Source organism: Dendrobates tinctorius, unplaced genomic scaffold, assembly GCF_039654945.1.
Source record: "Dendrobates tinctorius isolate UK_male_01 unplaced genomic scaffold, ASM3965494v1 ptg000047l, whole genome shotgun sequence".
In the NCBI taxonomy this organism is placed as follows: Eukaryota; Metazoa; Chordata; class Amphibia; order Anura; family Dendrobatidae; genus Dendrobates; species Dendrobates tinctorius.
In genome coordinates, this window is record NW_027361715.1 from 10,340,952 (window position 1) to 10,365,108 (window position 24,157).

At 50.9% G+C, this 24,157-nt stretch overlaps 1 protein-coding gene across 3 annotated transcripts in view; it reads left to right on the forward strand.

Moving 5' to 3' along the window:
* Window positions 1–24,157, forward strand: part of CHD9 (chromodomain helicase DNA binding protein 9) — a 233,239-nt gene that overhangs the window by 46,844 nt on the left and 162,238 nt on the right. The window contains exon 1 of one of the 3 annotated variants that reach the window (XM_073576195.1): window positions 18,195–18,683. The exons of the other annotated variants lie outside the window; for them this stretch is intronic. The gene's annotated coding sequence lies outside the window, so the exon portion shown is untranslated. Of the gene's footprint in view, window positions 1–18,194; window positions 18,684–24,157 lie in introns of those variants that run through there. 3 annotated transcript variants of the gene reach the window in all.

Genomic DNA, 24,157 nt, shown 5'->3' on the forward strand with positions numbered 1-24,157 from the left:
GGGGCTGCGGTGGTGACTTCTTCCAGCTCGGTAGCCTGGCATTAGTAGTACAATATAAGGCTGATGACCTGTGCTCACTGCTGGATGGTGTCACCTCTGCATTACTGCTCTGAGCGGTGAGAGCGGGGCTGCGGTGGTGACATCTTCCAGCTCGGTGGCCTGGCATTAGTAGTACAATATAAGGCTGATGACCTGTGCTCACTACTGGATGGTGTCACCTCTGCATTACTGCTCTGAGCGGTGAGAGCGGGGCTGCGGTGGTGACTTCTTCCAGCTCGGTGGCCTGGCATTAGTAGTACAATATAAGGCTGATGACCTGTGCTCACTGCTGGATGGTGTCACCTCTGCATTACTGCTCTGAGCGGTGAGAGCGGGGCTGCGGTGGTGACTTCTTCCAGCTCGGTGGCCTGGCATTAGTAGTACAATATAAGGCTGACGACCTGTGCTCACTGCTGGATGGTGTCACCTCTGCATTACTGCTCTGAGCGGTGAGAGCCGGGCTGCGGTGGTGACTTCTTCCAGCTCGGTAGCCTGGCATTAGTAGTACAATATAAGGCTGATGACCTGTGCTCACTGCTGGATGGTGTCACCTCTGCATTACTGCTCTGAGCGGTGAGAGCGGGGCTGCGGTGGTGACTTCTTCCAGCTCGGTAGCCTGGCATTAGTAGTACAATATAAGGCTGATGACCTGTGCTCACTGCTGGATGGTGTCACCTCTGCATTACTGCTCTGAGCGGTGAGAGCGGGGCTGCGGTGGTGACATCTTCCAGCTCGGTGGCCTGGCATTAGTAGTACAATATAAGGCTGATGACCTGTGCTCACTACTGGATGGTGTCACCTCTGCATTACTGCTCTGAGCGGTGAGAGCGGGGCTGCGGTGGTGACTTCTTCCAGCTCGGTGGCCTGGCATTAGTAGTACAATATAAGGCTGATGACCTGTGCTCACTGCTGGATGGTGTCACCTCTGCATTACTGCTCTGAGCGGTGAGAGCGGGGCTGCGGTGGTGACTTCTTCCAGCTCGGTGGCCTGGCATTAGTAGTATAATATAAGGCTGATGACCTGTGCTCACTGCTGGATGGTGTCTCCTCTGCATTACTGCTCTGAGTGGTGAGAGCGGGGCTGCGGTGGTGACATCTTCCAGCTCGGTGGCCTGGCATTAGTAGTACAATATAAGGCTGATGACCTGTGCTCACTGCTGGATGGTGTCTCCTCTGCATTACTGCTCTGAGCGGTGAGAGCGGGGCTGCGGTGGTGACTTCTTCCAGCTCGGTGGCCTGGCATTAGTAGTATAATATAAGGCTGATGACCTGTGCTCACTGCTGGATGGTGTCACCTCTGCATTACTGCTCTGAGCGGTGAGAGCGGGGCTGCGGTGGTGACATCTTCCAGCTCGGTGGCCTGGCATTAGTAGTACAATATAAGGCTGATGACCTGTGCTCACTGCTGGATGGTGTCTCCTCTGCATTACTGCTATGAGCGGTGAGAGCGGGGCTGCGGTGGTGACTTCTTCCAGCTCGGTGGCCTGGCATTAGTAGTACAATATAAGGCTGATGACCTGTGCTCACTGCTGGATGGTGTCTCCTCTGCATTACTGCTATGAGCGGTGAGAGCGGGGCTGCGGTGGTGACATCTTCCAGCTCGGTGGCCTGGCATTAGTAGTATAATATAAGGCTGATGACCTGTGATCACTGCTGGATGGTGTCTCCTCTGCATTACTGCTATGAGCGGTGAGAGCGGGGCTGCGGTGGTGACTTCTTCCAGCTCGGTGGCCTGGCATTAGTAGTACAATATAAGGCTGATGACCTGTGCTCACTGCTGGATGGTGTCACCTCTGCATTACTGCTCTGAGTGGTGAGAGCGGGGCTGCGGTGGTGACTTCTTCCAGCTCGGTAGCCTGACATTAGTAGTATAATATAAGGCTGATGACCTGTGATCACTGCTGGATGGTGTCTCCTCTGCATTACTGCTATGAGCGGTGAGAGCGGGGCTGCGGTGGTGACTTCTTCCAGCTCGGTGGCCTGGCATTAGTAGTACAATATAAGGCTGATGACCTGTGCTCACTGCTGGATGGTGTCACCTCTGCATTACTGCTCTGAGTGGTGAGAGCGGGGCTGCGGTGGTGACTTCTTCCAGCTCGGTAGCCTGACATTAGTAGTATAATATAAGGCTGATGACCTGTGATCACTGCTGGATGGTGTCTCCTCTGCATTACTGCTATGAGCGGTGAGAGCGGGGCTGCGGTGGTGACATCTTCCAGCTCGGTGGCCTGGCATTAGTAGTATAATATAAGGCTGATGACCTGTGATCACTGCTGGATGGTGTCTCCTCTGCATTACTGCTATGAGCGGTGAGAGCGGGGCTGCGGTGGTGACTTCTTCCAGCTCGGTGGCCTGGCATTAGTAGTACAATATAAGGCTGATGACCTGTGCTCACTGCTGGATGGTGTCTCCTCTGCATTACTGCTCTGAGTGGTGAGAGCGGGGCTGCGGTGGTGACTTCTTCCAGCTCGGTAGCCTGACATTAGTAGTACAATATAAGGCTGATGACCTGTGCTCACTGCTGGATGGTGTCACCTCTGCATTACTGCACTGAGCGGTGAGAGCGGGGCTGCGGTGGTGACTTCTTCCAGCTCGGTGGCCTGGCATTAGTAGTACAATATAAGGCTGATGACCTGTGCTCACTGCTGGATGGTGTCTCCTCTGCATTACTGCTCTGAGCGGTGAGAGCGGGGCTGCGGTGGTGACTTCTTCCAGCTCGGTGGCCTGGCATTAGTAGTACAATATAAGGCTGATGACCTGTGCTCACTGCTGGATGGTGTCACCTCTGCATTACTGCTCTGAGCGGTGAGAGCGGGGCTGCGGTGGTGACTTTCTCCAGCTCGGTGGCCTGGCATTAGTAGTATAATATAAGGCTGATGACCTGTGCTCACTGCTGGATGGTGTCACCTCTGCATTACTGCTCTGAGTGGTGAGAGCGGGGCTGCGGTGGTGACATCTTCCAGCTCGGTGGCCTGGCATTAGTAGTATAATATAAGGCTGATGACCTGTGCTCACTGCTGGATGGTGTCACCTCTGCATTACTGCTCTGAGCGGTGAGAGCGGGGCTGCGGTGGTGACTTCTTCCAGCTCGGTGGCCTGGCATTAGTAGTATAATATAAGGCTGATGACCTGTGCTCACTGCTGGATGGTGTCACCTCTGCATTACTGCTCTGAGCGGTGAGAGCGGGGCTGCGGTGGTGACATCTTCCAGCTCGGTGGCCTTGCATTAGTAGTACAATATAAGGCTGATGACCTGTGCTCACTGCTGGATGGTGTCACCTCTGCATTACTGCTCTGAGCGGTGAGAGCGGGGCTGCGGTGGTGACTTCTTCCAGCTCGGTGGCCTGGCATTAGTAGTATAATATAAGGCTGATGACCTGTGCTCACTGCTGGATGGTGTCACCTCTGCATTACTGCTCTGAGTGGTGAGAGCGGGGCTGCGGTGGTGACATCTTCCAGCTCGGTGGCCTGGCATTAGTAGTACAATATAAGGCTGATGACCTGTGCTCACTGCTGGATGGTGTCTCCTCTGCATTACTGCTCTGAGCGGTGAGAGCGGGGCTGCGGTGGTGACTTCTTCCAGCTCGGTAGCCTGACATTAGTAGTACAATATAAGGCTGATGACCTGTGCTCACTGCTGGATGGTGTCACCTCTGCATTACTGCTCTGAGCGGTGAGAGCGGGGCTGCGGTGTTGACATCTTCCAGCTCGGTGGCCTGGCATTAGTAGTACAATATAAGGCTGATGACCTGTGCTCACTGCTGGATGGTGTCACCTCTGCATTACTGCTCTGAGTGGTGAGAGCGGGGCTGCGGTGGTGACATCTTCCAGCTCGGTGGCCTGGCATTAGTAGTATAATATAAGGCTGATGACCTGTGCTCACTGCTGGATGGTGTCACCTCTGCATTACTGCTCTGAGCGGTGAGAGCGGGGCTGCGGTGGTGACTTCTTCCAGCTCGGTGGCCTGGCATTAGTAGTATAATATAAGGCTGATGACCTGTGCTCACTGCTGGATGGTGTCACCTCTGCATTACTGCTCTGAGCGGTGAGAGCGGGGCTGCGGTGGTGACATCTTCCAGCTCGGTGGCCTGGCATTAGTAGTACAATATAAGGCTGATGACCTGTGCTCACTGCTGGATGGTGTCACCTCTGCATTACTGCTCTGAGCGGTGAGAGCGGGGCTGCGGTGGTGACATCTTCCAGCTCGGTGGCCTGGCATTAGTAGTACAATATAAGGCTGATGACCTGTGCTCACTGCTGGATGGTGTCTCCTCTGCATTACTGCTCTGAGCGGTGAGAGCGGGGCTGCGGTGGTGACTTCTTCCAGCTCGGTAGCCTGACATTAGTAGTACAATATAAGGCTGATGACCTGTGCTCACTGCTGGATGGTGTCATCTCTGCATTACTGCTCTGAGCGGTGAGAGCGGGGCTGCGGTGGTGACATCTTCCAGCTCGGTGGCCTGGCATTAGTAGTACAATATAAGGCTGATGACCTGTGCTCACTGCTGGATGGTGTCACCTCTGCATTACTGCTCTGAGCGGTGAGAGCGGGGCTGTGGCAGTGACTTCTTCCAGCTCGGTAGCCTGGCATTAGTAGTACAATATAAGGCTGATGACCTGTGCTCACTGCTGGATGGTGTCTCCTCTGCATTACTGCTCTGAGCGTTGAGAGCGGGGCTGCGGTGGTGACTTCTTCCTGCTCGGTGGCCTGGCATTAGTAGTACAATATAAGGCTGATGACCTGTGCTCACTGCTGGATGGTGTCACCTCTGCATTACTGCACTGAGCGGTGAGAGCGGGGCTGCGGTGGTGACTTCTTCCAGCTCGGTGGCCTGGCATTAGTAGTACAATATAAGGCTGATGACCTGTGCTCACTGCTGGATGGTGTCTCCTCTGCATTACTGCTCTGAGCGGTGAGAGCGGGGCTGCGGTGGTGACTTCTTCCAGCTCGGTAGCCTGACATTAGTAGTACAATATAAGGCTGATGACCTGTGCTCACTGCTGGATGGTGTCATCTCTGCATTACTGCTCTGAGCGGTGAGAGCGGGGCTGCGGTGGTGACATCTTCCAGCTCGGTGGCCTGGCATTAGTAGTACAATATAAGGCTGATGACCTGTGCTCACTGCTGGATGGTGTCACCTCTGCATTACTGCTCTGAGCGGTGAGAGCGGGGCTGTGGCAGTGACTTCTTCCAGCTCGGTAGCCTGGCATTAGTAGTACAATATAAGGCTGATGACCTGTGCTCACTGCTGGATGGTGTCTCCTCTGCATTACTGCTCTGAGCGTTGAGAGCGGGGCTGCGGTGGTGACTTCTTCCTGCTCGGTGGCCTGGCATTAGTAGTACAATATAAGGCTGATGACCTGTGCTCACTGCTGGATGGTGTCTCCTCTGCATTACTGCTGTGAGCGGTGAGAGCGGGGCTGCGGCGGTGACTTCTTCCAGCTCGGTGGCCTGGCATTAGTAGTACAATATAAGGCTGATGACCTGTGCTCACTGCTGGATGGTGTCACCTCTGCATTACTGCTCTGAGCGGTGAGAGCGGGGCTGCCGTGGTGACTTCTTCCAGCTCGGTGGCCTGGCATTAGTAGTACAATATAAGGCTGATGACCTGTGCTCACTGCTGGATGGTGTCACCTCTGCATTACTGCTCTGAGCGGTGAGAGCGGGGCTGCGGTGGTGACTTCTTCCAGCTCGGTGGCCTTGCATTAGTAGTACAATATAAGGCTGACGACCTGTGCTCACTGCTGGATGGTGTCACCTCTGCATTACTGCTCTGAGTGGTGAGAGCGGGGCTGCGGTGGTGACTTCTTCCAGCTCGGTGGCCTTGCATTAGTAGTACAATATAAGGCTGACGACCTGTGCTCATTGCTGCCGTCACCGCTAGTGTGAGATACAGTCTACTGAGCGATTAGTCTATTCTTTTCATGTATGTTATAGTCCCCTCAGCTGTGTATCTAATCCTATCATGTGTAATATAGTCAGCTGAGCCAAGTATCCAATTCTGTCGCGTGATACAGTCCGTGTATCTAATCCTGTTGTGTGCCCCTGACCGCTGAGCTGTGTAATTGCTGTTATGTGAGCGCTGGGCTCACAGTGATATGTGTTATGATTGAGTCACCGTAGGAGGCAAAAATAGAAATGCTAGCTAAGTCCAGAAAACCAGAGAAGTTGGCAGCTATCGGATTGCAGACCCCTGAACCTATCAACACAACTAGCAGTAGCCGTGGGGGGTTCCTACGATGCCCTAGGCCCCTCGATCACAGCCGGAGGACTACATAGCCTAAAGACAGAAAGGGAAATCTAAACTGCCCCAGAGCAGACCCCAAAGCAAAAGGCAGCCCCCCACATATAATGACGGTGAAGCAAGTAGAAAGAACAAAACACAGACAGAAAGATAGACTGAACAAAGATGGGGCTCAAGCCAGCTTAGATAGGAAAGGACAGGAAGGCTGCTGTCTGCAATCCGTGAAAAACCCTATGAAAATAAGAGCCATCAAACTGACAGTAAAAAAGGCCCTGAAGACGCTAGGCTTCAAAAAAGGCTGTGTCAGTACTCAGGAATATTGTGAAGACAGAGCAACAGGCAAAAGGAGATTCAGCTCACCCCAGCAGGGAATGGCAGAATCCAGAAAAACAAGGAAAACAAAACACTAATGCAAAAAGGCAAAGCAGAAATCTTAGCTTTAGATGAGCAGGAATCAGACTGGTTTCCTAGAAGTCCACAGAGAAATCACCCGCAGGCCAGAAGGGCGTCGGCAGCCTTATATCCAGTCATTAACTCCACTCAGCCAGTCATCATCATCAGCCCCAGGTGTTTGACCATCAGGCTCACTACCTTTCTTCACCAGAAGAGGGAGTTCCTCGGGCCTCAGTAGTGAAGGGGAAAATGAACTCACAACAGATATGACTGCGCCTCTCAGATCTCTGTAAGGACCAGTCTCTGCACTGTGATCCTAAACATCATCCTCCCTTATCTTTTTGCAAACGCCCACAAGAGGAGGAGACATCAGACCAATCAGCATATCCCGCCCACTTTTACTGCAGTCGTAATGCGAGCCTGCAGTTCATTGTTTTTTAAAAAAATGTGAGCAGCTGCTCCCCCTAGTGTTTAAAAGTGGAAAATATCACAATTTGTATAATCATTTTTCATATTTTCTGCTTCTAAAAAAAGAAATATTTTTTTAAAGTTGAAAACATTACCTTCAATTTTTTTTTTTATTTTGAATTTTTTTTTTGGATGACCCATAGTCTTGAAAGAGCACTTTTAATATACAGAATGACTGAAATACTTTATGTATTTTTTTTCTCCGATTCACAGTATGTAAGCAGCCATTACAGTTGGTCTATGACAAGCTTGTCAAAGGGGCTCTCTATACTGACACCTGCAGGTGGGAAGGGGGAGCTGCCTGACCGAATAAAAATTGAAACCATCAGCAATAGAAATAAGTGCAAAAAACAGTATGATGCGTGGAGTTCAGGAAAGAAAAACAGAAAGCTGCTCCTCTGGTGTCAGAATAAGGCAGAATTCAGATGTCCAAGTATCGGGTGCGGATTACGATGCACAGACATATGAGGCTGTCAAGTTTAGGTCCGGAGACCCTCGGCCATTGTGTGCATCCAGGTTGATACGCGGGTTGTGATAAATGGATGTCTGAATTTGGTCTACAGGCATACTCATGTTTTAACGTAGAAGTAGAAAATCTGGAGAGCAAAAATAGCCCAAATAGGGTCTGAGCTGGTTAAAAACATGGGGTGCACCGCCGGGGAGAGGTACGCTCGCCTTGTTTTCTTGTAACTCAGCAATATGAAAAGCATGGATCAGCTGCTGCAGGACATGGGTCCAACAACCGAGGATAATGGTGAAACCGGGTGTATGTGTCCACATCTGCGCTGCTGATAAAGGTGGATGGCAGACGATATTCTTCAAAGCTTTATATAAAAACAGGCTAATAGTCAACGCGTTTCGGGGTCATGCACGACCGCTTCCTCAAGACAAAACCTTCCAGCTTGATAAATGAATCCCACAAGAAAAAGTAAAGACAGGACTTCCACAACAAGGATAAAAGAGAGATGCAGGTTCCAGAAGGTATAAGAAGAGGCAGGAGAAACCTTATCCATTTCTCTGGGTCCAATAATAATCCCAAGGGGCCCAAGCAGAGTCAAAACTATCCACTCTCGCTCTCATCCAAGGTTTTTAAGTTGCTGGCCCTCCTGAGGACAATTTAGCACCCGGTGTATATCCGAAAATAATCCTCTGGTTGATGTGACCCTTTTGCAATTCCTCTCAAAATCAGTAGATATAGACACCTTCCATAAAGCGAAAAGGCAAAATGTCTGATTTGCAAGTACTGGAGGAACTCTTTGTTAGAAATGGCAAATTTAGACTTGATGGTATCAAACGAAAGAAGCTCCAGCGTGTCCCCCTCTACCAGATCCGCAAACCTGAATAGTCCTGCAGAGATCCATGGATGGACCCTTGCAGAGTCCAGACTGCTCGGGAACAAAGTTTCATCTATGAAAGAGATCAGTGGTGAATTAGGGGCCGTCAGGGTATACGTTCCCATACATGTAGTCCAGACCTCCCTCGTGAACTGCATAGGGCCCAACAAAGAAACTGCTATTTTAGTGGATGTAGTTGACCACAGTCAAGTTCGGATGAAAAGGAACCTTCCATAATTTTTCTCTGTCCATTTGTTGTAAGCCCACAATGAAGCCCATGAGGGGATCCTACGTAAATGAGCCGCTCAATAATATTTAAGAACATCCGGGACGGAAAGACCTCCCTGCGACTTATGGGAGGCAAGGGCACGCTTGGATATTCGGTGAAGCTTATCATTCCAAATGAACCTCATTATGGCCGCCTGAAGGGCCTTAGGTTCACTCAGGGGAACCTGGACCGGTAGAGTTTCAAAGTAATATAGCATCTTGGGAAGGAGAGGCATTTTGACTGAAGCTATGCGGCCTATTAAAGAGAGCGAGAGCGGCATCCACCTATCCATCAGTCTCCTCAGCTCACCCAGAAGTGACGGGAAATTGCATGTATATAGGTTGCTCTTAAGAAGAAGACGGATTAACCCCTAATAGCTTCAGACTTCCTATTCACCGTGCTTTAACGTAGCCATATCTATAATAATAAATGCCCTAAGCAACTTCCGGTTGTAACAACTTCCGTCCAGTTGTAACCGGTGACGTCACCGCACACCTCTTTCCATGTTAACCCTCAACACACACAGTCCTCTCACCTTTCACCATCTCCACTCACTCTTTCACTCCACATACGACCCTTTCTCTCACTCCGTCTCTCATACTCACGCCGTCATTGCCGCTGATCCACGATCCCCGACATCTTCTTCCGCCGGCGCCATCCTGGATGCAGGCGTCCTCCACGCAAGAACATGTCGCCGGCGAGGACGACGTCGGGATCCAAAATGGCGTCGGCGAAAACTCGCGAGATTTCGCCAACGCCATTTTGGATCCCGACGTCGTCCACGCCGGCGACATGTTCTTCCGGCGACACCATCTTGACTATTGCGGGATTTCACGATACTCAAGATGGCGTCGCCGCAAGAACATGTCGCCGGCGTGGACAACGTCTGGATCCAGGATGGCGCCGGCGGAAGAAGATGTCGGGGATCGTGGAGCAGCGGTGATGACGGCGTGAGTATGAGAGACGGAGTGAGAGAAGGGGTCGTATGTGGAGTGAAAGAGTGAGTGGAGATGGTGAAAGGTGAGAGGAGTGTGTGTGTTGAGGGTTAACATGGCAAGAGGTGTGATGCTATCGCATCCTCTCGATGCGATAGCATCGGGCCATAATCTAGTTAAAAATAAGATTGTACAGTCGTGGCCAAAAGTTTTGAGACTGAGACAAATTTTGCTGCTTCATATTTTAGACGGCCCCTCACCCTGGCAACTGGACATCCACTTCTGGGCCAAATCCTGACCGATGACGGCCCATTCTTGCCATTCTCAGGGCATGGAAGTTACTCCATTTTCTGTGTTTTTGTTTGGCTGCTTTTTGAGGTCTGGCCAGTGTTTCTCAATGAGATTAAGATCTGGAGAGGTTCCTGGCCATGGACCCAAAATTTCACTCTTTCCTAGCTTGCGAACGTATTCACCCCCTTGGCTTTTTACCTATTTTGTTACGTTACAACCTGTGCTTAAATATTCTTGTGGTCTGATTTGTGTGTCAATGCATCACTACTGACTTTAGGGGGTGAATAGTTATGCACACTGAACCTTTCAGTTATTTTGTCCTATTTGTCGTTTGCTTCACAATTAAAAGAAAACCAAATGTTCGCAGTTGTAGGCATGTTCTTTACATCAACCGATGGAAACCTTTAAAAAAACAGTGAAATTCCAGGTTGTGAGGTAGCAAAATGAAAAAAAAAGCAAAAAAGGAGTGAATACTTACTCAAGCCACTGTAGCTATTTATATATGTAATAAAATAAGTGATTGCACCGCTTGGTATATGAAAATGACCAGGGACCAGTCTGGTAGAGCGTTGCGACCCCCAGGCTGTTTATGGCCATGTTAGTTGCAAGCACGCTCCCCTTACCGGGTACGTCAGCTTCAAAACACAGAATTCGGGGTTCTGGTGCAGTCTCTGGAGGAAGTAGGGCACAAAGCTCAGGAACAGCAGAGGTGAACATGTGATCTGGGAGTAGCATGAGGAGGTCAGGATACATTGGGGATTGTTCAGACAAGCTGACTGTAAGGGTGTGTGCACACGCTGCGGATTCTGCTGCAGAATTTTCTACGTGGATTTGTCTAAATCCGCAGGTCAAAAGAGCTGCGGATTTGCCTGCGATTTTCCCCTGCGGTTTGACACCTGTCATGGAGCAGGTGCCAAACCGCAGCGGAACCCGCACAAAGAAGTGACATGCTGCAGATTTAAAACCGCAGCAAAGCCGCGTGGGTAATTCCGCACCGTGGGCACTGTGGTTTTCATTTTACATTGCTTTTAATCCGCTGCGGATCCGCAGCAGAATCCACAGCGTGTGCACATACCCTAACAGGTGTGCGCTGTCCATGTTACAGTCGGACAGTGCATGGATGAGTGTGGACTGTTCAGACTGTCATCATTGGTTGAGACTCACATGCTCGTCTATGCATCGGATCCGATGTAGATCATCAGTGCGGCGGATTTGATTCTTACTGATACATTGCCATTATCAACCTAGCAATCTGTTCTTGGTTTGAACATTTTTATTAAATGTTGATGGAACACAGATGACAATACAGTTGTAAAAATATGGACGACACACTAATGGAATACAGGTGACCATATGGATGAAAGTGTCTGTTATTTTCTGGATGAAAGAAGTGTGAGATGTGGCTCTATATTCTGGCCCTTGCCAGTCTGTGGCCGCCACTTACTACATCTGGAAGTGTAGTCAGCGAGCAGCTTCAGAATGTAGCTGGAGATCAGTGCGTGCCAGTACCCACACTGACTGCGTGCCGGTACCCACACAGACTGCGCCCTGGTATCAACACTGACTGCGTGGCAGTACCCACACTGACTGCGTGCCAGTACCCACACTGACTGCGCCCTGGTATCAACACTGACTGCGTGGCGGTACCCACACTGACTGCGCCCTGGTATCCACACTGACTGCGCTCAGGTACTCACACTGCGCGCCAGTACCCACACTGACTGCGCCCTGGTATCCACACTGACTGCGCTCAGGTACTCACACTGCGCGCCAGTACCCACACTGACTACGCCCTGGTACCCACACTGAATGAGCGCCGGTACCCACACTGACTGGGTGCTGGTACCCACTTTGAATGAGCGCCGGTACCCACACTGACTGGGCGCTGGTACCCACACTGACTGCGCTTCTGCACCCACACTGACTGCGCCGGTACCCACACTGACTACACCCTGGTATCCACACTGAATGAGCGCTGGTACCCACACTGACTGCGTGCCGGTACCCACACTGTCTGCGTGCTGGTACCCACACTGACTGTATGCCGATACCCACACTGACTGCTCCCTGGTACCCACACTGACTGGGCACTGGTACCCACATTGAATGAGCGCCGGTACCCACACTGACTGCACGCCGGTACCCACACTGACAACGCCCTGGTATCCACACTGAATGAGCGCCGGTACCCACACTGACAGTGTACCGGTACCCACACTGACTGCGCCCTGGTACCCACACTGACTGCGCGTCGGTACCCACACTGATTGCGCCCTGGTACCCACACTGACTGCGCCCTGGGACCCACACTGACTGCGCGCCGGCACCCACACTGATTGCGCCCTGGTACCCACACTGATTGCGCCCTGGTACCCACACTGACAGTGTACCGGTACCCACACTGACTGCGTGCTGGTACCTACACAGACTGCGCGCACACCACTAAGCTCCTCTGGTGTCGGAGCACACGCATGGGAATAAGTGTCTGAGTTAGAGGTGCTTGCTGTGAGAAAGCCAGCGCTGTTACCAAAGATGAGGGACCGTGCTGCATATGCAAATTGGAGGACGTAACCGTTCATCCAGACATTTAATTCATACGAATTAGTAAATTTATCTGCAACTACCACACTAAATTGTGTATTACTGGTATGATTTTTATAGGGGCTGAGTCCCCGACATAGATGTTTGTGCCAAGTGTTTAAAGGGGTTATCTGGCCTTAGGGTACGAGTGTGTAGTCACCGTATGTGACTGATGACTTGTAATTCCTCACAGCGCTCGCGATTCTCTAGTTCTGTAACCGCAAGTATATGATTCACATACCGTACATGCGGTCTCATACCAACTAGACGTTCACGGCCTCCCTTGATGCAAATGTACTGAGCTAGGCCGGACACGTCAAGTCGAAATGTTGTCTGATGTATGCAGACGGCTTCTGTGCGGTCACATGACTTTCCGCTCCTGGTGCCGATATCGGAGAATAAATCACATACAGTGACTGCTACTTGTACCCAAAGGCCGGACAACCCCTTTAAATTAACCCTTCTCTTTAGTTTGCTCAGTGTAATCCCAATGAATCTGGAGACTGGAGTGGAGGTCGTGCGTGCACAGCACTGCGCCGTTCATGGTCTGTGGGGCTGCACACCGCTATCTCCGACGCGTCCATAGACGATGATTGAATCTCACGGCCCATGTTTCCCCTCCACTCCATTCCAATGGGGCTCTGCAGAGCCCAATTCTTGGGATTGGTGGCGATCCGATGGTTGGATCTTCAGAGATCAGTACACAAACCCTTTACTAGTGGTTACAATCACAAATGGATTTGTTTCAGTTCTACTTGATTTTCTTCTGTTATCAGCCTTTCCAGGCAGTGATTTTAGCAGAATAATAATGGAAATTTCATAAAGTCACATAGAAAATCTGCATTGTAAATTGTTTAAAAACGAACGCATGGGCCATGCACACACAGTGAACAAGTCGGTAAGACACTGTTCACACCACCAAGAGACTGGAACACAGAGAAACACAGTACAACAAACGCGAAAAAATACTCTGCTGTACAAAAGTTCTAACAATGAACAGCAAGTGCTAGTAAAAAGATGATAACAAAACAGGGTATTTACAGTAGTTGATACCTTTTTGGCAAAAAATGTATACTAAGCCGCTCTACCAAACGCCAAGGTATACCCATCAGAGCAGTCCTATCCAATGTATTTAAAACCTGACCATGTGAACAGTACCTATATGATCAGGGTTCAGAGATGCAATGTCTGATGTGGACATGCTGTGTGAGACCGCTTTATACAGTATGTGCATGGCCCACATGGGATGGGTGGAGACCTTCCAATGACTTGCAAAAGCAAGAAACCATTGGAATAAAAACGAACGCATTGTAAATTGTTTTCAGCTGTAAATGTACAATCATAGAATCGTAGAGTTGGAAGGGACCTCCTGGGCCATCTGGTCCAACCCCCTGCTCAAAGCAGGATTCGCTAAATCATCCCAGTCAGATGTCTGTCCAACCTCTGTTTGAAGACTTCCATTGAAGGAGAACTCACCACTTCTCGTGGCAGCTTGTTCCACTCATTGATCACTCTAACTGTCAAAAAGTTTTTTTCTAATATCTAATCTGTGTCTCCTCCCATTCAGTTTCATCCCATTGCTTCTAGTCTTTCCTTGTGCAAATGAGAATAAAGATGATCCTTCTACAATGTGACAGCCCTTGAGATATTTGTAGACAGCTATTAAGTCTCCTCTCAGTCTTCTCTTCTGCAAGCTAAACATTCCCAAATCCTGCAACCTTTCCTCATAAGACAGGGTTTGCAGACCGGTTACCATTCTGGTCGCTCTTTTATCAACTTGCTCCAGTTTGTTGATGTCTTTTTTAAAATGTGGCGCCCAAAACTGGACACAGTATTCCAGATGAGGTCTGACCAAAGAGGAGTAGAGGGCAATAATGACTTCACGTGATCTAGACTGTATGCTTCTGTTAATACATCCTAGAATTGCATTTGCCTTTTTTGCTGCTGCATTACACTGTTGACTCATATTCAGTCTGTGATCTATCAGTATACCCAAGTCTTTTTCACATGTGCTGTTGCTTAGCTCTATTCCTACCATTCTGTATATGCTTTTTCATTTTTATTGCACCCAGATGTAGTACTTTGCATTTTTCCCTGTTGAAAACCATTCTGTTAGCTGCTGCCCACTTCTCCAGTTTATTTATATCTTTTTGAATCCTCTCTCTCTCTTCTCTAGTATTAGCTATCCCTCCTAGCTTTGTGTCATCAGCAAATTTAATCAGTTTTACCCTCAATTCTTTCATCTAAATCGTTGATAAAGATGTTCGCCCAGGACAGAGCCCTGTGGTACCCCACTTGAGACATTCTTCCAACTGGATGTGCAGCCATTTACGACCACTCTTTGGGTCCGATCACTAAGCCAGTTATGAATCCACCTAACAGTTGCCTTGTCCATTCCATACTTAGTCATTTTTTCAATAAGGATTGTGTGAGATACTTTGTCAAATGCTTTGCTGAAGTCAAGATATACTATATCTACCGCATTTCCCTGATGCACCCAATCAGTGATTCCATCATAGAAGGAAATTAAGTTAGTCTGACATGACTTATTAGTTACAAACCCATGCTGACTCTGTTTAATCACTTCATTCTTATCCAGGTACTGACATACATTTTTAATAATTTGTTCAAAGATCTTTCCTGGTATATAAGTCAGACTCACCGGCCTATAGTTGCCTGGGTCCACCTTCTTCCCCTTTTTGAAGATAGGAACAACATTTGCTCTTCTCCAGTCTTCTGGGACTTCTCCTGTTCTCCAAGAATTTTCAAAGATTATGGAGAGGGGTTCAAAAATTTCTTCTGCTATCTCCTTCAGTACTCTGGGGTGTAACTTATCTGGACCTGGAGACTTGAATTAATTTAGGTTAGCTAAGTGTTTCCTCACTATCTTTCTGTTTATAGATATCCTGGATTCTTTATTCCCTTAATAGGACAGTGAAGAACAGTTGATGTTACATTTCCTTTCTGAGAGAAAACAGATGCAAAATAGGAATTTAAAAGTTCGGCCTTCTCAACATCCTGTCTTACCATTTCATCATTTTCATCCTGTAAATATCCTATAGCATCTTTGACTTTTCTTTTACTTTCCTATGCTGCAGATTTCACAAGACATACATAAAATCTGCTGCAAAGTTTTTTTTGCCTCCAATACGGCCCAAGGGGCCCACCTTGTAAATAGCTGTACTCGGAAGCTGCATGAACACGCGCTACACACAGATGTAGCAGAGCTCAGCTTCCATCCAGCACAGCTCATGGTGATATACCGTAATATGTGTCTATGGTTTTACATAGTACCGCAGGTTAGCTCACTGCACAGTCCACGCCTTCCCAAATAGGTAAATGGCCCCTGCGGCTCTGCTGCCCCTGCACCTCCGCTGCCCTTGTGATTCCGCTGCCCCTATGCTCTGTTGCCCCTGCACCTCCGCTGCCCTAGCTCCTCTGCTGCCCTTGTTGCTCTCCTGCCCCTGTGCTCTGCTGCCCTTATGTCTCGCATCTCCTGTGCCCCTGTGCTCTGCTGCCCTTGTGTCTCTGTTGCATCGCCGCTGCCCCTGTTATCTGCTGTCCTTGCGCCTCTCTTGCCCCTGCACCTCCACTGCCCTTGCTCCTCTGCTGCCCTTGTGGCTCCCCTGCCCCTGTGCTCTGCTGCCCTTATGTCTCTATTGCATCTCCGGTGCCCCTGTGCTCTGCTGCCCTTGTGTCTCTGTTGCATCTCCGCTGCCCCTGTTATCTGCTGTCCTTGCGCCTCTGTTGCCCCTGCACCTCTGCTGCCCATGCTCCTCTGCTGCCCTTGTGGCTCCCCGGCCCCTGTGCTCTGCTGCCCTTATGTCTCTATTGCATCTCCGGTGCCCCTGTGCTCTGCTGCCCTTGTGTCTCTGTTGCATCTCCGCTACCCCTGTTATCTGCTGTCCTTGCGTCTCTGTTGCATCTCCGCTGCCATTGTGGCTCCGCTACCCCTGTGCTCTGCTGCCCTTGTGTCTCTGTTGCTTCTCCGCTGCCCCTGTGCTCTGCTGCCCTTGCACATCTGTTGCCCCTGCACCTCCGCTGCCCTTGCTCCTATGCTGCCCTTGCGCCTCTATTGCCTCTGCGCCTCCACTGCCCTTGCTCGTATGCTGCCCTTGCGCTTCTGTTGCCCCTGCACCTGTGCTGCCCAGGCGGCTCCTGCCCCTGTGGCTCCACTGCCTCTACAGCTCTGCTGCCCCTGCGCTCAGCTGCCCCTGCACTCCCCTACCCTTGCGCTCTGCTGCACCTGCGTCTCCGCTGCCCCTGCGTCTCCGCTGCCCCTGCGCTCCCCTGCCCCTGCGTTTCTGCTGCCCCTGCGCTCCCCTGCCCCTGCGTCTCCGCTGTCCCTGCGCTCCCCTGCCCCTGCGTCTCCGCTGTCCCTGCGTTTCCACTGCCCTTGTGCTCTGCTGACCCTGCGGCTCCCCTGCCCCTGTGTTTCCGCTGCCTCTGTGCTCTGCGGCCCCTGCACTCCGCTGCCTCTGCGCTCTGCTGCCCCTGCGTCTCTGCTGCCCCTGCGCTTCCGCTGCCCCTGCGCTCTGCTGCCCCTGCGTCTCTGCTGCCCCTGCGCTCTGCTGCCCCTGCGTCTCTGCTGCCCCTGCGTCTCCGCTGCCCCTGCGTTTCCGCTGCCCCTGCGCTCTGCTGCCCCTGCGTCTCCGCTGCCCCTGCGCTCTGCGGCCGCTGCGCTCTGCTGTCCCTGCGTCTCCGCTGCCCCTGTGGTCTGCTGCCCCTGCGTCTCCGCTACCCCTGCGCTCTGCTGTCCCTGCGCTCTGCTGCCCTGCGTCGCCGCTGCCCCTGCGTCTCCGCTGCCCCTGCGCTCTGCGGCCGCTGCGCTCTGCTGCCCTGCGTCTCCGCTGCCCCTGTGCTCTGCTGCCCCTGTGTCTCCGCTGCCCCTGCCCTCTGCTGTCCCTGCGCTCTGCTGCCCTGCGTCTCCGCTGCCCCTGCATCCCTTTGCCCCTGCGTCCCGTTGCCCCTGCGCTCTGCTGCCCCTGCGCTCTGCTGCCCTGCGTCTCCGCTGCCCTGCGTCTCCGCTGCCTCTGTGCTCTGCTGCCCCTGCGTCTCCGCTGCCCCTGCGCTCTGTTGTCCCTGCGCCTCCGCTGCCCCTGCGCCTCCGCTGCCCCTGCGTCCCGCTGCCCCTGCGGCTCCGCTGCCCCTGTGCTCCCCTGCCCCTGCGCTCTGCTGCCCTTGCGTCTCCACTGCCCCTGCGTCTCCGGTGCCCCTGCGCTCTGCTGTCCCTGCGCTCTGCTGCCCTGCGTCTCCGCTGCCCCTGCGTCCCGCTGCCCCTGCGCTCTGCGGCCCTTGTGCTCCCCTGCCCCTGCGCTCCGCTATCCCTGCGTCTCCGCTGCCCCTGCGCTCTGCTGTCCCTGCGCTCTGCTGCCCCTGCGCTCCGCTGTCCTTGCGTCTCCACTGCCCCTGTGTCTCCGCTGCCCCTGCGCTCTGCTGTCCCTGCGCTCTGCTGTCCCTGCGCTCTGCTGCCCTGTGTCTCCGCTGCCCCTGCGTCCCGCTGCCCCTGCGCTCTGCGGCCCTTGTGCTCTCCTGCCCCTGCGCTCCGCTGTCCCTGCGTCTCCCCTGACCCTGGGTTTTCGCTGCCCCTGCGCTCCGCTGTCCTTGCGTCTCCACTGCCCCTGTGTCTCCGCTGCCCCTGCGCTCTGCTGTCCCTGCGCTCTGCTGCCCTGTGTCTCCGCTGCCCCTGCGTCCCGCTGCCCCTGCGCTCTGCGGCCCTTGTGCTCCCCTGACCCTGGGTTTTCGCTGCCCCTGCGCTCCGCTGCCCCTGCCTGTACACGCTGCTTGTAAAGTTGTAGAGAAGGCAGGCCACCAAGTTGCAGTCCTTCCGTGTCAGCCTGATCTCCTCCTCCTTCCCAACCGACTGCTGGCAGGGACTGTCAGGCGGCCATGTAACATGATCCAGGTTATTACGCTGTGCACTGGGAGGGGGACAGACTGCAGGAAGCTATTACTGAAAGTTGGAGGCTCCCCAAACACCAGCACGCTCGCCTATTGGCCTGGGCCGATCTCAGGGTGAAGGGTGAACAGGAAGAAGAGTCAGGGGCATAATAAAGAGGTGCCCCCCATCCAGGGCCAGCTGGGTAACACGAGATGCAGTGGCCATGCCTGATCCCCTCCGCTCACAGCTGTAAGTTGGATCTTTGCACTGGCCATAAAAGGCCTCGGGGCAAAATAGCAGAAAAGGATGTCTGCGTCTTCTGTCTGTACCGTGCCTCGCAGAAGTAGCAGAGGTTGGTTTGTCATTTGGCATGTCTTACATAGGATGCAGGAAGTGGGATTTTTAAATGACAAATTCAGCTCTGCTACTACATCTGCGACTCCATTCTTCTTCTCCAGCAGCAAAGCTTTGGTGACAATGCTTTGTGGCAGGGAACAGGTTAATAATAATCTTTCCTAATCGGTAATAATTAAAAAAAAAATTATGGCTGCAAGACCTATTTGGTGTAAAGTGATTGATGAGGGGAGGTCTCTGGGGGTCCGTGCATCATCTTCATTTCTCTGATTATTTATGGAGCCCCTACCTGCTCCGCAGCGCACGGCACGGCACGTTTTCATACATACCTCATTGTGACTCAACCTGTTTCTTTGTTGTTGTCTTCTGCTGGTAAGGAAACGGTTAAGTATGCAGCCCGGCCAAGCCTTTGTACGCCATCATCCGGTATTATTCACATTACAGTCACAACCACTGAGCCAGATTTCATTACCGGGACCCTCATCTGGGCGCTGCCATTTTCTGTGATAGGAGCCAGTTATAAAACACTTCTGTTCCCTGTATCTGAGTCTCCTCCACCATCATTATCTACATGGGTGGATATGGCGGTGGAATCTAGGTGCGTTAACGCAGTATTCACCATTGGTTTAATATTGACCATGTGAGATCGCAGAGGCCAGAAAGACTCCACATAAAAGCTGTCAAGTTAATGGAGATTCCTGGGACATGAATATTGCTGAACAATAATTAAACCTCCCCCCATACACCCTAGATTGCTGTCAGCCAAATGGTGGCTCAGCCGACAGCTACCTCTCTCGATTCTCTGCAGGCAGGTGAGAGCCGCCTCCGGACTCCTCCGTGTACAGGGGAGAGCATCCACCAGACTCCTCCATGCGCAGGGGAGAGCCGCCACCGGACTCCTCCTTGCGCAGGTGAGAGCCGCCACCGGACTCTTCTGTGCGCAGGGGAGAGCCGCCGGACTTCTCCATGCGCAGTGGAGAGCCGCCGCCGGACTCCTCCTTGTGCAGGTGAGAGCAGCCACTGGACTCTTCTGTGCGCAGGGGAGAGCCGCCGCCGCCGGACTCCTCCATGCACAGGGGAGAGCAGCCACCGGACTCCTCCGTGCGCAGGGGAGAGCAGCCACCGGACTCCTCCGTGCGCAGGGGAGAGCAGCCACCGGACTCCTCCGTGCGCAGGGGAGAGCAGCCACCGGACTCCTCCGCGCAGGTGAGAGCAGCCACTGGACTCCTCCGCGCAGGTGAGAGCAGCCACCGGACTCCTCGATGCGCAGGGGAGAGCCGCCGACGGACTCCTCCATGCGCAGGGGAGAGCAGCCGCCGGACTCCTCCATGTGCAGGGAAGAGCAGCCACCAGACTACTCCGTGCGCAGGGGAGAGCCGTCGGCGGACTCCTTCGCTCGCAGTAGAGAGCCGCTGTCAATCTCTTCCGCACGCAGGGGAGAGCCCCCGCCAGACTCCTCCATGCGCAGGGGAGAGTTGCCAGTGGACTCCTCTGTGCACAGGTGAGACCCTCCATCGGACTCCTCCACGCACAGGTGAAAGTGGCCGCCGGACTTCTCTGCACACAGGGGAGAGTCACAACGGACTCCTCCACGAGCAGGGGAGAGACTCCGCCGGACTCCACTGTGCACAGTAGAGAGACACTTCACACGGGAGAGCTGCCACCACACTCCCTCGCGCCAGAAGAGAGCCTCCGCCGGACTCCTCCGCGCACAGGGGAGAACCGCCACCGGACTTTGAAACTGTCATACTATATATTGAGTAGTGGCCATGAACTGAACTGTTTTTCTCTTGGATGGAAGAAGGCTGCAGGTACATTCAGGGCTTTAGAGAGGACCTGTCACTAAATCAGAAGTGTCCATTGATGGTTCATAGTGTATTCCTGCTGCTCCCCAGAGTTTTCAGTTATACCGTTTATAAATCCGCCATATAGTGCCTGAGATTTGGACCTTTTTATTTAGTGATAATTTTTTGGTCTTTATCAAGGGAATGGAGCCGACAGGATTCTCTGAGGGGGTGTCTTTAGACTGCTTTACTTGATTTAGTGTGGACTCCCTCATAATTTTCATAACCAGCAGAGGGAAAGTGCATGGCTGGGGGTTGATATTAATAATCTGAGAAAGGGGCCATTAGCCAAAAATGTTCCCAGCTTATTAATAACAGCTCACAGCTGTGTGCTTAGCCTTCACTGCTTAGTTTCCCTCTGAAAAAAATGATGTAGGCTTCCCCTTAAATTCTAGCCAGCAAAGGTTAGCCAGACAGCTGCGGGCTAATATTAATAGCCTAGGAAGGGGCCATAGATATTAACCCCCCTCCCAGGCTAGTAACGTCAGCCTTCATCGGCCCCAGAAATTGTGCGATCTGCCAGATCTGACACTCAGCGTTGCTCTTTCCACTTGTTCTGGTGCAGTGGCAAGTGTGGTAATAAGGTCGGGGTTGATGTCAGCTGTTTTATGGCCACTGACATGAAGCTCAGGGGTTAGTAATGGAGAGGCATTTATAAGACGACCCCCATTACTAACCCCATAGTCATATTGTACAAAGCCAGAATAAAGTCAGTTGAATTGAAAGAAAGACATAGACTCCTTTATTTGAAATAAACACTCCCCACCCTTTTTTACCAATTTATTAGTGTAAAATAAGAAATAAAAACACACCACTTTCCTCACCCGTCTGACGATAATCCTTTTGTTCCATTACTAACCCCATAGTCATATTATGAAAAAGACACAGTAAGAATAAAGTAGCTTAATTGAAATAAAAATACCCACCCTCATTTTCCAATGCATTACTTTGAAAATGAAAAGAATAAAAAAACATATTCCTCACCTGTTTGACGATGATCCTTTTGTCCCACGTCATAATCCATCTCTGCTTCACCTGGATGCCTGGCTGAACAGTGGCATGATGCGACCGTTCAGTCTGACATCCAGGAGACACTTGAGCTGAGCATTAGGTTGTGTGCACACGTTGCGGATTCTGCTGTGGATCTGCAGCAGATTTTGCCATGCGGATCCGCAGCAGTTCCTGCTGCGTTGTACGGTAGCATTGTAATCAATGCAAAACAAAAAATTCAGTGCACATGCTGTGGATTTTTCCGCGCGGATTTGCTGCGGGCTTAAATCCACAGCATGTCACTTCTTTGTGCGGAATCCGCAGCCGTTTGACACCTGCTCCATTACAGGTGTCAAACCAGGGCTGTGGAGTCGGAGTCGTGGAGTCGGAGTCGGTGCTCATTTTGGTGGAGTTGGAGTCGGTATAAAATGGACAGACTCCGACTCCTAAAATATATAATAAATTGGGTACAGTAATTCAATGCAGAATATGCTGAATATTTTTTCATAGGAGTTTGGGAAAGTTATGAAATGTCCTATAAATGGCTGTTATATTCCTGATCTAAGGCTATATTCACACACAGCGTTTTTCCTGTGTTTTTTGAGGATACGTTTTTCAGCTGCAAAAGCCGATCATCTTTTTAAAAAACTGCATCACCTGAAAGGTTTTTGAGCTCATAGATAATGTTTTCAATAGCAAAAGCAGATTAGAAATCTGCTCTATCTATCCATTTATCCATATCTGTCTATCCATATCGTATCGTTACCAAAAAGAATGAAAACCGGGTAGTACACCAATATATATTCTGTTCTATCTAAATATCTTGATTATTGGATCATAAAAATGATTAAATGTCTGAGGTTCACATTGTACTACAATAAATTTTTCACTTAAATATAAGCAATATGTGTGGGAGTCGGAGTCGTGGAGTCGGAGTCGGAGTTGGAGTCGGAGTCGGTGTAAGGGAAATTAAGGAGTTGGAGTCGGTATAAAATGGACCGACTCCGACTCCTAAAATATATAATAAATTGGGTACAGTAATTCAATGCAGGATGTGCTGAATATTTTTTCATAGGAGTTTGGGAAAGTTATGAAATGTCCTATAAATGGCTGTTCTATTCCTGATCTAAGGCTACATTCACACACAGCGTTTTTCCTGTGGTTTTTGAGGATACGTTTTTCAGCTGCAAAAGCCGATCATCTTTTTAAAAAACTGCATCACCTGAAAGGTTTTTTGAGCTCATAGATAATGTTTTCAATAGCAAAAGCAGATTAGAAATCTGCTCTGTCTATCCATTTATCCATATCTGTCTATCCATATCGTATCTGTACCAAAAAGAATGAAAACCGGGTAGTACACCAATATATATTCTGTTCTATCTAAATATCTTGATTATTGGATCATAAAAATGATTAAATGTCTGAGGTTCACATTGTACTACAATACATTTTTCACTTAAGTATAAGCAATATGTGTGGGAGTCGGAGTCGTGGAGTCGGAGTCGGAGTTGGAGTCGGAGTCGGTGTAAGGGAAATTGAGGAGTCGGAGTCGCAGGTTTGGCTTACCGACTCCACAGCCCTGTGTCAAACCGCAGGCTAATCCGTGCTAAATCCGCAGGTAAAACGCAGGTCATTTGATCTGTGGATTTACCTGCGGATTTAGCCAAATCTGCGTGGAAAAATCCGCAGAAGAATCCGCAACGTGTGCACACAGCCTTAGCGCGCAGCTTCTGTGACCTGTGCTGACGTCATTGAGGTCACAACAGGTCACTGAAGCTCGTTTTCCCACGGGCAGCTCATTGTGAGCGGCCTGATGAACTGTGGCGACTTCAGTGAGATCACCACTAGCACCATGATAAATTTCTTACTATGCCATTGGTGACATGTTGAGGTTTACCGCAGTTCATCGACCAGCTCACACTGATCTGTCCTTGGAAACAACTGTCAGTGACTGTCAGTAACCTCAATGACATCACCGCAGGTCAAATAAGCTGCGCTTTGACACTCCGCTCAGTGTCTCCTGGATGTCAGGCCACAGTTCAGCAAGGCATACAGATGAAGCAGAGATGGATTACAGCGTGGGACAAAAGGATTATCGTCGAACAGGTGAGGAATATGTTTTTTAATTCTTTTCATGTTTAAAGTAATAAATTGGAAATGAGGGTGGATGTTTTTATTTCAATTATGCTACTTTATTCTTACTGTGTCTTTTTCACAATATTGCTATGGGGCTAGTAATGGGGGCGTCTTATAGACGCCTCTCCATTACTAACCCCTGGGCTTGATGTCAGCTGACAATACAAATATGACATCAACCCCAACCCAATTACCCCACTTGCCACCACACCAGGGCACGTGGGAAGAGTGAAGCTAAGCGCCAGATTTGGCGCATCTTATGGATGCACAATTTCCGGTTGAGACTGTGTGTGATGATGTTGGTAACCTAGGAGGGGGCCAATATCCACGTCCCTTTCCCTGGCTATTAATATCAGCCCACAGCTGTCTCTTTGCTGGTTAGAATTTATAGGGGGATCC